This window comes from Schistocerca americana, unplaced genomic scaffold (assembly GCF_021461395.2).
Source record: "Schistocerca americana isolate TAMUIC-IGC-003095 unplaced genomic scaffold, iqSchAmer2.1 HiC_scaffold_147, whole genome shotgun sequence".
NCBI classification, from domain to species: Eukaryota; Metazoa; Arthropoda; class Insecta; order Orthoptera; family Acrididae; genus Schistocerca; species Schistocerca americana.
Window position 1 is genome coordinate 428,975 of NW_025725554.1, and position 12,677 is coordinate 441,651.

The 12,677-nt window shown below is 48.6% G+C and overlaps 25 non-coding genes across 25 annotated transcripts; all 25 read right to left on the reverse strand.

Moving 5' to 3' along the window:
- Positions 1 to 178: 178 nt before the first annotated feature.
- On the reverse strand, positions 179 to 251 carry Trnar-ucg. Its single transcript has one exon. It is a non-coding gene; the product is annotated as a tRNA-Arg (tRNA).
- A 500-nt stretch (positions 252 to 751) lies between these two features.
- Positions 752 to 823, reverse strand: Trnat-agu. Its single transcript has one exon. It is a non-coding gene; the product is annotated as a tRNA-Thr (tRNA).
- Positions 824 to 1,160: 337 nt separating this feature from the next.
- On the reverse strand, positions 1,161 to 1,233 carry Trnak-cuu. The gene has a single exon. It is a non-coding gene; the product is annotated as a tRNA-Lys (tRNA).
- Positions 1,234 to 1,685: 452 nt separating this feature from the next.
- Positions 1,686 to 1,758, reverse strand: Trnar-ucg. The gene has a single exon. It is a non-coding gene; the product is annotated as a tRNA-Arg (tRNA).
- Positions 1,759 to 2,261: 503 nt separating this feature from the next.
- Trnat-agu lies at positions 2,262 to 2,333 on the reverse strand. The gene has a single exon. It is a non-coding gene; the product is annotated as a tRNA-Thr (tRNA).
- A 337-nt stretch (positions 2,334 to 2,670) lies between these two features.
- On the reverse strand, positions 2,671 to 2,743 carry Trnak-cuu. Its single transcript has one exon. It is a non-coding gene; the product is annotated as a tRNA-Lys (tRNA).
- A 452-nt stretch (positions 2,744 to 3,195) lies between these two features.
- On the reverse strand, positions 3,196 to 3,268 carry Trnar-ucg. Its single transcript has one exon. It is a non-coding gene; the product is annotated as a tRNA-Arg (tRNA).
- Positions 3,269 to 3,768: 500 nt separating this feature from the next.
- On the reverse strand, positions 3,769 to 3,840 carry Trnat-agu. Its single transcript has one exon. It is a non-coding gene; the product is annotated as a tRNA-Thr (tRNA).
- Positions 3,841 to 4,177: 337 nt separating this feature from the next.
- Positions 4,178 to 4,250, reverse strand: Trnak-cuu. Its single transcript has one exon. It is a non-coding gene; the product is annotated as a tRNA-Lys (tRNA).
- Positions 4,251 to 4,702: 452 nt separating this feature from the next.
- On the reverse strand, positions 4,703 to 4,775 carry Trnar-ucg. The gene has a single exon. It is a non-coding gene; the product is annotated as a tRNA-Arg (tRNA).
- A 506-nt stretch (positions 4,776 to 5,281) lies between these two features.
- Trnat-agu lies at positions 5,282 to 5,353 on the reverse strand. The gene has a single exon. It is a non-coding gene; the product is annotated as a tRNA-Thr (tRNA).
- A 337-nt stretch (positions 5,354 to 5,690) lies between these two features.
- Trnak-cuu lies at positions 5,691 to 5,763 on the reverse strand. Its single transcript has one exon. It is a non-coding gene; the product is annotated as a tRNA-Lys (tRNA).
- Positions 5,764 to 6,215: 452 nt separating this feature from the next.
- Trnar-ucg lies at positions 6,216 to 6,288 on the reverse strand. Its single transcript has one exon. It is a non-coding gene; the product is annotated as a tRNA-Arg (tRNA).
- A 500-nt stretch (positions 6,289 to 6,788) lies between these two features.
- Trnat-agu lies at positions 6,789 to 6,860 on the reverse strand. The gene has a single exon. It is a non-coding gene; the product is annotated as a tRNA-Thr (tRNA).
- A 337-nt stretch (positions 6,861 to 7,197) lies between these two features.
- On the reverse strand, positions 7,198 to 7,270 carry Trnak-cuu. Its single transcript has one exon. It is a non-coding gene; the product is annotated as a tRNA-Lys (tRNA).
- A 452-nt stretch (positions 7,271 to 7,722) lies between these two features.
- On the reverse strand, positions 7,723 to 7,795 carry Trnar-ucg. The gene has a single exon. It is a non-coding gene; the product is annotated as a tRNA-Arg (tRNA).
- A 506-nt stretch (positions 7,796 to 8,301) lies between these two features.
- Trnat-agu lies at positions 8,302 to 8,373 on the reverse strand. Its single transcript has one exon. It is a non-coding gene; the product is annotated as a tRNA-Thr (tRNA).
- Positions 8,374 to 8,710: 337 nt separating this feature from the next.
- Positions 8,711 to 8,783, reverse strand: Trnak-cuu. The gene has a single exon. It is a non-coding gene; the product is annotated as a tRNA-Lys (tRNA).
- Positions 8,784 to 9,235: 452 nt separating this feature from the next.
- Positions 9,236 to 9,308, reverse strand: Trnar-ucg. The gene has a single exon. It is a non-coding gene; the product is annotated as a tRNA-Arg (tRNA).
- A 500-nt stretch (positions 9,309 to 9,808) lies between these two features.
- Positions 9,809 to 9,880, reverse strand: Trnat-agu. Its single transcript has one exon. It is a non-coding gene; the product is annotated as a tRNA-Thr (tRNA).
- Positions 9,881 to 10,217: 337 nt separating this feature from the next.
- Trnak-cuu lies at positions 10,218 to 10,290 on the reverse strand. The gene has a single exon. It is a non-coding gene; the product is annotated as a tRNA-Lys (tRNA).
- A 452-nt stretch (positions 10,291 to 10,742) lies between these two features.
- On the reverse strand, positions 10,743 to 10,815 carry Trnar-ucg. Its single transcript has one exon. It is a non-coding gene; the product is annotated as a tRNA-Arg (tRNA).
- A 509-nt stretch (positions 10,816 to 11,324) lies between these two features.
- Trnat-agu lies at positions 11,325 to 11,396 on the reverse strand. Its single transcript has one exon. It is a non-coding gene; the product is annotated as a tRNA-Thr (tRNA).
- A 337-nt stretch (positions 11,397 to 11,733) lies between these two features.
- On the reverse strand, positions 11,734 to 11,806 carry Trnak-cuu. Its single transcript has one exon. It is a non-coding gene; the product is annotated as a tRNA-Lys (tRNA).
- Positions 11,807 to 12,258: 452 nt separating this feature from the next.
- On the reverse strand, positions 12,259 to 12,331 carry Trnar-ucg. Its single transcript has one exon. It is a non-coding gene; the product is annotated as a tRNA-Arg (tRNA).
- Between the last annotated feature and the right edge of the window lie 346 nt (positions 12,332 to 12,677).

The following is a 12,677-nucleotide window of genomic DNA, read 5'->3' on the forward strand; positions in this document are numbered from 1 at the left end:
ACTCGCGGTGACGGCACTCAGCCGACCATTTCGCTAGATAACACCGTTCTGGCTGTGTGTGTATCAAGCTCAAGTGCATCTCCAAGCAGGAAATGGACAACAGCAACATTCAGACGATTTCGTACTGCTCAATAGCTACACTAAAACGGTGTGTTTCTTTTGCAGAATTGGAAAAACACGACCGTGACAGGATTCGAACCTGCAATCTTCGGATCCGAAGTCCGACGCCTTATCCATTAGGCCACACGGTCACTGGCCGCCAAGTATTCCTTACATTCGTGTCATCTCGAAACGCTCATACCGCTGAGGAATTGTGTTTTCGTTCTACACAGCCGCTGCCTCTTGCTGCTTCCCACCCATTCGTTACATGCAAGCCTTTACGAGACCGACCAAGTAGAGATTGGGAATCAAGACCACACACTTTGTGCATTCGAAATCGAAGGCAGGGCGTCCCTCGCCGCATTTGCTACGATGGCGATTTGCTACTTCTGCAGAAGCGGCGGCGTCGACGACGACGACGACGACGCTCGCGAGAGGCTCTGTGATATTTGAAAAACACATGTAAAAAATATAATTCAGACTGCCGCCTCCCACCCTACGCTGTACCGCTTTGGAAAATGCTTTATCTGCGACATTCGCCTCAATCACATCTGAGAGTAATTCTAAATAAAACACCTGTTGCTAATTGTTCGTCGTTCCAGACACTGCTTGCTATACGGCCACGACGCGCAACTGATTTCGAAAATTCGTTTGCCTCCTGTGAGGATCGAACTCACGACCCCTGGTTTACTAGACCAGTGCTCTGCCACTGAGCTAAAGAGGCGCGGCCTAGCGGTAGTTTTGCGTACTTCGTGCTTACGCTCGTCTGGATCATCAGGCTTAAGCTGACAACACTTCATATTACCGACTAATATTTGCAGCTATGGCGCACCATTACTGCTTGGCTACACATCTCACACGTAACCGATGTGCTCTCCAACCAACACCACTTACATTTCAGAACATGTCTTTGACACATGTCTACGAAATCACCTTCACCTTCAGATACACTTCCTTGCGACTGATGGAGACGTAGGCAAAGTTTTAAGTTGCTATTTCCATTACGTCACATTGATCAGAGAAACGGTAATTTACATCTGCAGCGGAACAAAATTACGTTCCGCCCAGCGTGGGGCTCGAACCCACGACCCTGAGATTAAGAGTCTCATGCTCTACCGACTGAGCTAGCCGGGCTGCGTCGGTGACTACGTGTCGGGTCGCACGACACACAGTTCTCGTTTCGGTGGGGTGGTCCCATACAGAATCTCTCCATGCTGCCTAATGTTTTCCTAGCGTCACACACGTCACGTACTTCAGTTTTATTTCATAATCATTTCTGAGAGGTACAGGAATTGCATGAAAACCTGCAGCGCTAGTGGTGTCAAAATTAACACACATATTTGATTTGACTCAGAAGCCGAACGGGTTACTTTCCGACGCTGTCTTAGATGCGCAAATGCCAGCCAAAACTCGCGGTGACGGCACTCAGCCGACCATTTCGCTAGATAACACCGTTCTGGCTGTGTGTGTATCAAGCTCAAGTGCATCTCCAAGCAGGAAATGGACAACAGCAACATTCAGACGATTTCGTACTGCTCAATAGCTACACTAAAACGGTGTGTTTCTTTTGCAGAATTGGAAAAACACGACCGTGACAGGATTCGAACCTGCAATCTTCGGATCCGAAGTCCGACGCCTTATCCATTAGGCCACACGGTCACTGGCCGCCAAGTATTCCTTACATTCGTGTCATCTCGAAACGCTCATACCGCTGAGGAATTGTGTTTTCGTTTTACACAGCCGCTGCCTCTTGCTGCTTCCCACCCATTCGTTACATGCAAGCCTTTACGAGACCGACCAAGTAGAGATTGGGAATCAAGACCACACACTTTGTGCATTCGAAATCGAAGGCAGGGCGTCCCTCGCCGCATTTGCTACGATGGCGATTTGCTACTTCTGCAGAAGCGGCGGCGTCGTCGACGACGACGACGACGACGCTCGCGAGAGGCTCTGTGATATTTGAAAAACACATGTAAAAAATATAATTCAGACTGCCGCCTCCCACCCTACGCTGTACCGCTTTGGAAAATGCTTTATCTGCGACATTCGCCTCAATCACATCTGAGAGTAATTCTAAATAAAACACCTGTTGCTAATTGTTCGTCGTTCCAGACACTGCTTGCTATACGGCCACGACGCGCAACTGATTTCGAAAATTCGTTTGCCTCCTGTGAGGATCGAACTCACGACCCCTGGTTTACTAGACCAGTGCTCTGCCACTGAGCTAAAGAGGCGCGGCCTAGCGGTAGTTTTGCGTACTTCGTGCTTACGCTCGTCTGGATCATCAGGCTTAAGCTGACAACACTTCATATTACCGACTAATATTTGCAGCTATGGCGCACCATTACTGCTTGGCTACACATCTCACACGTAACCGATGTGCTCTCCAACCAACACCACTTACATTTCAGAACATGTCTTTGACACATGTCTACGAAATCACCTTCACCTTCAGATACACTTCCTTGCGACTGATGGAGACGTAGGCAAAGTTTTAAGTTGCTATTTCCATTACGTCACATTGATCAGAGAAACGGTAATTTACATCTGCAGCGGAACAAAATTACGTTCCGCCCAGCGTGGGGCTCGAACCCACGACCCTGAGATTAAGAGTCTCATGCTCTACCGACTGAGCTAGCCGGGCTGCGTCGGTGACTACGTGTCGGGTCGCACGACACACAGTTCTCGTTTCGGTGGGGTGGTCCCATACAGAATCTCTCCATGCTGCCTAATGTTTTCCTAGCGTCACACACGTCACGTACTTCAGTTTTATTTCATAATCATTTCTGAGAGGTACAGGAATTGCATGAAAACCTGCAGCGCTAGTGGTGTCAAAATTAACACACATATTTGATTTGACTCAGAAGCCGAACGGGTTACTTTCCGACGCTGTCTTAGATGCGCAAATGCCAGCCAAAACTCGCGGTGACGGCACTCAGCCGACCATTTCGCTAGATAACACCGTTCTGGCTGTGTGTGTATCAAGCTCAAGTGCATCTCCAAGCAGGAAATGGACAACAGCAACATTCAGACGATTTCGTACTGCTCAATAGCTACACTAAAACGGTGTGTTTCTTTTGCAGAATTGGAAAAACACGACCGTGACAGGATTCGAACCTGCAATCTTCGGATCCGAAGTCCGACGCCTTATCCATTAGGCCACACGGTCACTGGCCGCCAAGTATTCCTTACATTCGTGTCATCTCGAAACGCTCATACCGCTGAGGAATTGTGTTTTCGTTCTACACAGCCGCTGCCTCTTGCTGCTTCCCACCCATTCGTTACATGCAAGCCTTTACGAGACCGACCAAGTAGAGATTGGGAATCAAGACCACACACTTTGTGCATTCGAAATCGAAGGCAGGGCGTCCCTCGCCGCATTTGCTACGATGGCGATTTGCTACTTCTGCAGAAGCGGCGGCGTCGACGACGACGACGACGACGCTCGCGAGAGGCTCTGTGATATTTGAAAAACACATGTAAAAAATATAATTCAGACTGCCGCCTCCCACCCTACGCTGTACCGCTTTGGAAAATGCTTTATCTGCGACATTCGCCTCAATCACATCTGAGAGTAATTCTAAATAAAACACCTGTTGCTAATTGTTCGTCGTTCCAGACACTGCTTGCTATACGGCCACGACGCGCAACTGATTTCGAAAATTCGTTTGCCTCCTGTGAGGATCGAACTCACGACCCCTGGTTTACTAGACCAGTGCTCTGCCACTGAGCTAAAGAGGCGCGGCCTAGCGGTAGTTTTGCGTACTTCGTGCTTACGCTCGTCTGGATCATCAGGCTTAAGCTGACAACACTTCATATTACCGACTAATATTTGCAGCTATGGCGCACCATTACTGCTTGGCTACACATCTCACACGTAACCGATGTGCTCTCCAACCAACACCACTTACATTTCAGAACATGTCTTTGACACATGTCTACGAAATCACCTTCACCTTCAGATACACTTCCTTGCGACTGATGGAGACGTAGGCAAAGTTTTAAGTTGCTATTTCCATTACGTCACATTGATCAGAGAAACGGTAATTTACATCTGCAGCGGAACAAAATTACGTTCCGCCCAGCGTGGGGCTCGAACCCACGACCCTGAGATTAAGAGTCTCATGCTCTACCGACTGAGCTAGCCGGGCTGCGTCGGTGACTACGTGTCGGGTCGCACGACACACAGTTCTCGTTTCGGTGGGGTGGTCCCATACAGAATCTCTCCATGCTGCCTAATGTTTTCCTAGCGTCACACACGTCACGTACTTCAGTTTTATTTCATAATCATTTCTGAGAGGTACAGGAATTGCATGAAAACCTGCAGCGCTAGTGGTGTCAAAATTAACACACATATTTGATTTGACTCAGAAGCCGAACGGGTTACTTTCCGACGCTGTCTTAGATGCGCAAATGCCAGCCAAAACTCGCGGTGACGGCACTCAGCCGACCATTTCGCTAGATAACACCGTTCTGGCTGTGTGTGTATCAAGCTCAAGTGCATCTCCAAGCAGGAAATGGACAACAGCAACATTCAGACGATTTCGTACTGCTCAATAGCTACACTAAAACGGTGTGTTTCTTTTGCAGAATTGGAAAAACACGACCGTGACAGGATTCGAACCTGCAATCTTCGGATCCGAAGTCCGACGCCTTATCCATTAGGCCACACGGTCACTGGCCGCCAAGTATTCCTTACATTCGTGTCATCTCGAAACGCTCATACCGCTGAGGAATTGTGTTTTCGTTCTACACAGCCGCTGCCTCTTGCTGCTTCCCACCCATTCGTTACATGCAAGAATTTACGAGACCGACCAAGTAGAGATTGGGAATCAAGACCACACACTTTGTGCATTCGAAATCGAAGGCAGGGCGTCCCTCGCCGCATTTGCTACGATGGCGATTTGCTACTTCTGCAGAAGCGGCGGCGTCGACGACGACGACGACGACGACGACGCTCGCGAGAGGCTCTGTGATATTTGAAAAACACATGTAAAAAATATAATTCAGACTGCCGCCTCCCACCCTACGCTGTACCGCTTTGGAAAATGCTTTATCTGCGACATTCGCCTCAATCACATCTGAGAGTAATTCTAAATAAAACACCTGTTGCTAATTGTTCGTCGTTCCAGACACTGCTTGCTATACGGCCACGACGCGCAACTGATTTCGAAAATTCGTTTGCCTCCTGTGAGGATCGAACTCACGACCCCTGGTTTACTAGACCAGTGCTCTGCCACTGAGCTAAAGAGGCGCGGCCTAGCGGTAGTTTTGCGTACTTCGTGCTTACGCTCGTCTGGATCATCAGGCTTAAGCTGACAACACTTCATATTACCGACTAATATTTGCAGCTATGGCGCACCATTACTGCTTGGCTACACATCTCACACGTAACCGATGTGCTCTCCAACCAACACCACTTACATTTCAGAACATGTCTTTGACACATGTCTACGAAATCACCTTCACCTTCAGATACACTTCCTTGCGACTGATGGAGACGTAGGCAAAGTTTTAAGTTGCTATTTCCATTACGTCACATTGATCAGAGAAACGGTAATTTACATCTGCAGCGGAACAAAATTACGTTCCGCCCAGCGTGGGGCTCGAACCCACGACCCTGAGATTAAGAGTCTCATGCTCTACCGACTGAGCTAGCCGGGCTGCGTCGGTGACTACGTGTCGGGTCGCACGACACACAGTTCTCGTTTCGGTGGGGTGGTCCCATACAGAATCTCTCCATGCTGCCTAATGTTTTCCTAGCGTCACACACGTCACGTACTTCAGTTTTATTTCATAATCATTTCTGAGAGGTACAGGAATTGCATGAAAACCTGCAGCGCTAGTGGTGTCAAAATTAACACACATATTTGATTTGACTCAGAAGCCGAACGGGTTACTTTCCGACGCTGTCTTAGATGCGCAAATGCCAGCCAAAACTCGCGGTGACGGCACTCAGCCGACCATTTCGCTAGATAACACCGTTCTGGCTGTGTGTGTATCAAGCTCAAGTGCATCTCCAAGCAGGAAATGGACAACAGCAACATTCAGACGATTTCGTACTGCTCAATAGCTACACTAAAACGGTGTGTTTCTTTTGCAGAATTGGAAAAACACGACCGTGACAGGATTCGAACCTGCAATCTTCGGATCCGAAGTCCGACGCCTTATCCATTAGGCCACACGGTCACTGGCCGCCAAGTATTCCTTACATTCGTGTCATCTCGAAACGCTCATACCGCTGAGGAATTGTGTTTTCGTTCTACACAGCCGCTGCCTCTTGCTGCTTCCCACCCATTCGTTACATGCAAGCCTTTACGAGACCGACCAAGTAGAGATTGGGAATCAAGACCACACACTTTGTGCATTCGAAATCGAAGGCAGGGCGTCCCTCGCCGCATTTGCTACGATGGCGATTTGCTACTTCTGCAGAAGCGGCGGCGTCGACGACGACGACGACGACGCTCGCGAGAGGCTCTGTGATATTTGAAAAACACATGTAAAAAATATAATTCAGACTGCCGCCTCCCACCCTACGCTGTACCGCTTTGGAAAATGCTTTATCTGCGACATTCGCCTCAATCACATCTGAGAGTAATTCTAAATAAAACACCTGTTGCTAATTGTTCGTCGTTCCAGACACTGCTTGCTATACGGCCACGACGCGCAACTGATTTCGAAAATTCGTTTGCCTCCTGTGAGGATCGAACTCACGACCCCTGGTTTACTAGACCAGTGCTCTGCCACTGAGCTAAAGAGGCGCGGCCTAGCGGTAGTTTTGCGTACTTCGTGCTTACGCTCGTCTGGATCATCAGGCTTAAGCTGACAACACTTCATATTACCGACTAATATTTGCAGCTATGGCGCACCATTACTGCTTGGCTACACATCTCACACGTAACCGATGTGCTCTCCAACCAACACCACTTACATTTCAGAACATGTCTTTGACACATGTCTACGAAATCACCTTCACCTTCAGATACACTTCCTTGCGACTGATGGAGACGTAGGCAAAGTTTTAAGTTGCTATTTCCATTACGTCACATTGATCAGAGAAACGGTAATTTACATCTGCAGCGGAACAAAATTACGTTCCGCCCAGCGTGGGGCTCGAACCCACGACCCTGAGATTAAGAGTCTCATGCTCTACCGACTGAGCTAGCCGGGCTGCGTCGGTGACTACGTGTCGGGTCGCACGACACACAGTTCTCGTTTCGGTGGGGTGGTCCCATACAGAATCTCTCCATGCTGCCTAATGTTTTCCTAGCGTCACACACGTCACGTACTTCAGTTTTATTTCATAATCATTTCTGAGAGGTACAGGAATTGCATGAAAACCTGCAGCGCTAGTGGTGTCAAAATTAACACACATATTTGATTTGACTCAGAAGCCGAACGGGTTACTTTCCGACGCTGTCTTAGATGCGCAAATGCCAGCCAAAACTCGCGGTGACGGCACTCAGCCGACCATTTCGCTAGATAACACCGTTCTGGCTGTGTGTGTATCAAGCTCAAGTGCATCTCCAAGCAGGAAATGGACAACAGCAACATTCAGACGATTTCGTACTGCTCAATAGCTACACTAAAACGGTGTGTTTCTTTTGCAGAATTGGAAAAACACGACCGTGACAGGATTCGAACCTGCAATCTTCGGATCCGAAGTCCGACGCCTTATCCATTAGGCCACACGGTCACTGGCCGCCAAGTATTCCTTACATTCGTGTCATCTCGAAACGCTCATACCGCTGAGGAATTGTGTTTTCGTTCTACACAGCCGCTGCCTCTTGCTGCTTCCCACCCATTCGTTACATGCAAGAATTTACGAGACCGACCAAGTAGAGATTGGGAATCAAGACCACACACTTTGTGCATTCGAAATCGAAGGCAGGGCGTCCCTCGCCGCATTTGCTACGATGGCGATTTGCTACTTCTGCAGAAGCGGCGGCGTCGACGACGACGACGACGACGACGACGCTCGCGAGAGGCTCTGTGATATTTGAAAAACACATGTAAAAAATATAATTCAGACTGCCGCCTCCCACCCTACGCTGTACCGCTTTGGAAAATGCTTTATCTGCGACATTCGCCTCAATCACATCTGAGAGTAATTCTAAATAAAACACCTGTTGCTAATTGTTCGTCGTTCCAGACACTGCTTGCTATACGGCCACGACGCGCAACTGATTTCGAAAATTCGTTTGCCTCCTGTGAGGATCGAACTCACGACCCCTGGTTTACTAGACCAGTGCTCTGCCACTGAGCTAAAGAGGCGCGGCCTAGCGGTAGTTTTGCGTACTTCGTGCTTACGCTCGTCTGGATCATCAGGCTTAAGCTGACAACACTTCATATTACCGACTAATATTTGCAGCTATGGCGCACCATTACTGCTTGGCTACACATCTCACACGTAACCGATGTGCTCTCCAACCAACACCACTTACATTTCAGAACATGTCTTTGACACATGTCTACGAAATCACCTTCACCTTCAGATACACTTCCTTGCGACTGATGGAGACGTAGGCAAAGTTTTAAGTTGCTATTTCCATTACGTCACATTGATCAGAGAAACGGTAATTTACATCTGCAGCGGAACAAAATTACGTTCCGCCCAGCGTGGGGCTCGAACCCACGACCCTGAGATTAAGAGTCTCATGCTCTACCGACTGAGCTAGCCGGGCTGCGTCGGTGACTACGTGTCGGGTCGCACGACACACAGTTCTCGTTTCGGTGGGGTGGTCCCATACAGAATCTCTCCATGCTGCCTAATGTTTTCCTAGCGTCACACACGTCACGTACTTCAGTTTTATTTCATAATCATTTCTGAGAGGTACAGGAATTGCATGAAAACCTGCAGCGCTAGTGGTGTCAAAATTAACACACATATTTGATTTGACTCAGAAGCCGAACGGGTTACTTTCCGACGCTGTCTTAGATGCGCAAATGCCAGCCAAAACTCGCGGTGACGGCACTCAGCCGACCATTTCGCTAGATAACACCGTTCTGGCTGTGTGTGTATCAAGCTCAAGTGCATCTCCAAGCAGGAAATGGACAACAGCAACATTCAGACGATTTCGTACTGCTCAATAGCTACACTAAAACGGTGTGTTTCTTTTGCAGAATTGGAAAAACACGACCGTGACAGGATTCGAACCTGCAATCTTCGGATCCGAAGTCCGACGCCTTATCCATTAGGCCACACGGTCACTGGCCGCCAAGTATTCCTTACATTCGTGTCATCTCGAAACGCTCATACCGCTGAGGAATTGTGTTTTCGTTCTACACAGCCGCTGCCTCTTGCTGCTTCCCACCCATTCGTTACATGCAAGCCTTTACGAGACCGACCAAGTAGAGATTGGGAATCAAGACCACACACTTTGTGCATTCGAAATCGAAGGCAGGGCGTCCCTCGCCGCATTTGCTACGATGGCGATTTGCTACTTCTGCAGAAGCGGCGGCGTCGACGACGACGACGACGACGCTCGCGAGAGGCTCTGTGATATTTGAAAAACACATGTAAAAAATATAATTCAGACTGCCGCCTCCCACCCTACGCTGTACCGCTTTGGAAAATGCTTTATCTGCGACATTCGCCTCAATCACATCTGAGAGTAATTCTAAATAAAACACCTGTTGCTAATTGTTCGTCGTTCCAGACACTGCTTGCTATACGGCCACGACGCGCAACTGATTTCGAAAATTCGTTTGCCTCCTGTGAGGATCGAACTCACGACCCCTGGTTTACTAGACCAGTGCTCTGCCACTGAGCTAAAGAGGCGCGGCCTAGCGGTAGTTTTGCGTACTTCGTGCTTACGCTCGTCTGGATCATCAGGCTTAAGCTGACAACACTTCATATTACCGACTAATATTTGCAGCTATGGCGCACCATTACTGCTTGGCTACACATCTCACACGTAACCGATGTGCTCTCCAACCAACACCACTTACATTTCAGAACATGTCTTTGACACATGTCTACGAAATCACCTTCACCTTCAGATACACTTCCTTGCGACTGATGGAGACGTAGGCAAAGTTTTAAGTTGCTATTTCCATTACGTCACATTGATCAGAGAAACGGTAATTTACATCTGCAGCGGAACAAAATTACGTTCCGCCCAGCGTGGGGCTCGAACCCACGACCCTGAGATTAAGAGTCTCATGCTCTACCGACTGAGCTAGCCGGGCTGCGTCGGTGACTACGTGTCGGGTCGCACGACACACAGTTCTCGTTTCGGTGGGGTGGTCCCATACAGAATCTCTCCATGCTGCCTAATGTTTTCCTAGCGTCACACACGTCACGTACTTCAGTTTTATTTCATAATCATTTCTGAGAGGTACAGGAATTGCATGAAAACCTGCAGCGCTAGTGGTGTCAAAATTAACACACATATTTGATTTGACTCAGAAGCCGAACGGGTTACTTTCCGACGCTGTCTTAGATGCGCAAATGCCAGCCAAAACTCGCGGTGACGGCACTCAGCCGACCATTTCGCTAGATAACACCGTTCTGGCTGTGTGTGTATCAAGCTCAAGTGCATCTCCAAGCAGGAAATGGACAACAGCAACATTCAGACGATTTCGTACTGCTCAATAGCTACACTAAAACGGTGTGTTTCTTTTGCAGAATTGGAAAAACACGACCGTGACAGGATTCGAACCTGCAATCTTCGGATCCGAAGTCCGACGCCTTATCCATTAGGCCACACGGTCACTGGCCGCCAAGTACTCCTTACATTCGTGTCATCTCGAAACGCTCATACCGCTGAGGAATTGTGTTTTCGTTCTACACAGCCGCTGCCTCTTGCTGCTTCCCACCCATTCGTTACATGCAAGAATTTACGAGACCGACCAAGTAGAGATTGGGAATCAAGACCACACACTTTGTGCATTCGAAATCGAAGGCAGGGCGTCCCTCGCCGCATTTGCTACGATGGCGATTTGCTACTTCTGCAGAAGCGGCGGCGTCGACGACGACGACGACGACGACGACGACGCTCGCGAGAGGCTCTGTGATATTTGAAAAACACATGTAAAAAATATAATTCAGACTGCCGCCTCCCACCCTACGCTGTACCGCTTTGGAAAATGCTTTATCTGCGACATTCGCCTCAATCACATCTGAGAGTAATTCTAAATAAAACACCTGTTGCTAATTGTTCGTCGTTCCAGACACTGCTTGCTATACGGCCACGACGCGCAACTGATTTCGAAAATTCGTTTGCCTCCTGTGAGGATCGAACTCACGACCCCTGGTTTACTAGACCAGTGCTCTGCCACTGAGCTAAAGAGGCGCGGCCTAGCGGTAGTTTTGCGTACTTCGTGCTTACGCTCGTCTGGATCATCAGGCTTAAGCTGACAACACTTCATATTACCGACTAATATTTGCAGCTATGGCGCACCATTACTGCTTGGCTACACATCTCACACGTAACCGATGTGCTCTCCAACCAACACCACTTACATTTCAGAACATGTCTTTGACACATGTCTACGAAATCACCTTCACCTTCAGATACACTTCCTTGCGACTGATGGAGACGTAGGCAAAGTTTTAAGTTGCTATTTCCATTACGTCACATTGATCAGAGAAACGGTAATTTACATCTGCAGCGGAACAAAATTACGTTCCGCCCAGCGTGGGGCTCGAACCCACGACCCTGAGATTAAGAGTCTCATGCTCTACCGACTGAGCTAGCCGGGCTGCGTCGGTGACTACGTGTCGGGTCGCACGACACACAGTTCTCGTTTCGGTGGGGTGGTCCCATACAGAATCTCTCCATGCTGCCTAATGTTTTCCTAGCGTCACACACGTCACGTACTTCAGTTTTATTTCATAATCATTTCTGAGAGGTACAGGAATTGCATGAAAACCTGCAGCGCTAGTGGTGTCAAAATTAACACACATATTTGATTTGACTCAGAAGCCGAACGGGTTACTTTCCGACGCTGTCTTAGATGCGCAAATGCCAGCCAAAACTCGCGGTGACGGCACTCAGCCGACCATTTCGCTAGATAACACCGTTCTGGCTGTGTGTGTATCAAGCTCAAGTGCATCTCCAAGCAGGAAATGGACAACAGCAACATTCAGACGATTTCGTACTGCTCAATAGCTACACTAAAACGGTGTGTTTCTTTTGCAGAATTGGAAAAACACGACCGTGACAGGATACGAACCTGCAATCTTCGGATCCGAAGTCCGACGCCTTATCCATTAGGCCACACGGTCACTGGCCGCCAAGTATTCCTTACATTCGTGTCATCTCGAAACGCTCATACCGCTGAGGAATTGTGTTTTCGTTCTACACAGCCGCTGCCTCTTGCTGCTTCCCACCCATTCGTTACATGCAAGCCTTTACGAGACCGACCAAGTAGAGATTGGGAATCAAGACCACACACTTTGTGCATTCGAAATCGAAGGCAGGGCGTCCCTCGCCGCATTTGCTACGATGGCGATTTGCTACTTCTGCAGAAGCGGCGGCGTCGACGACGACGACGACGACGCTCGCGAGAGGCTCTGTGATATTTGAAAAACACATGTAAAAAATATAATTCAGACTGCCGCCTCCCACCCT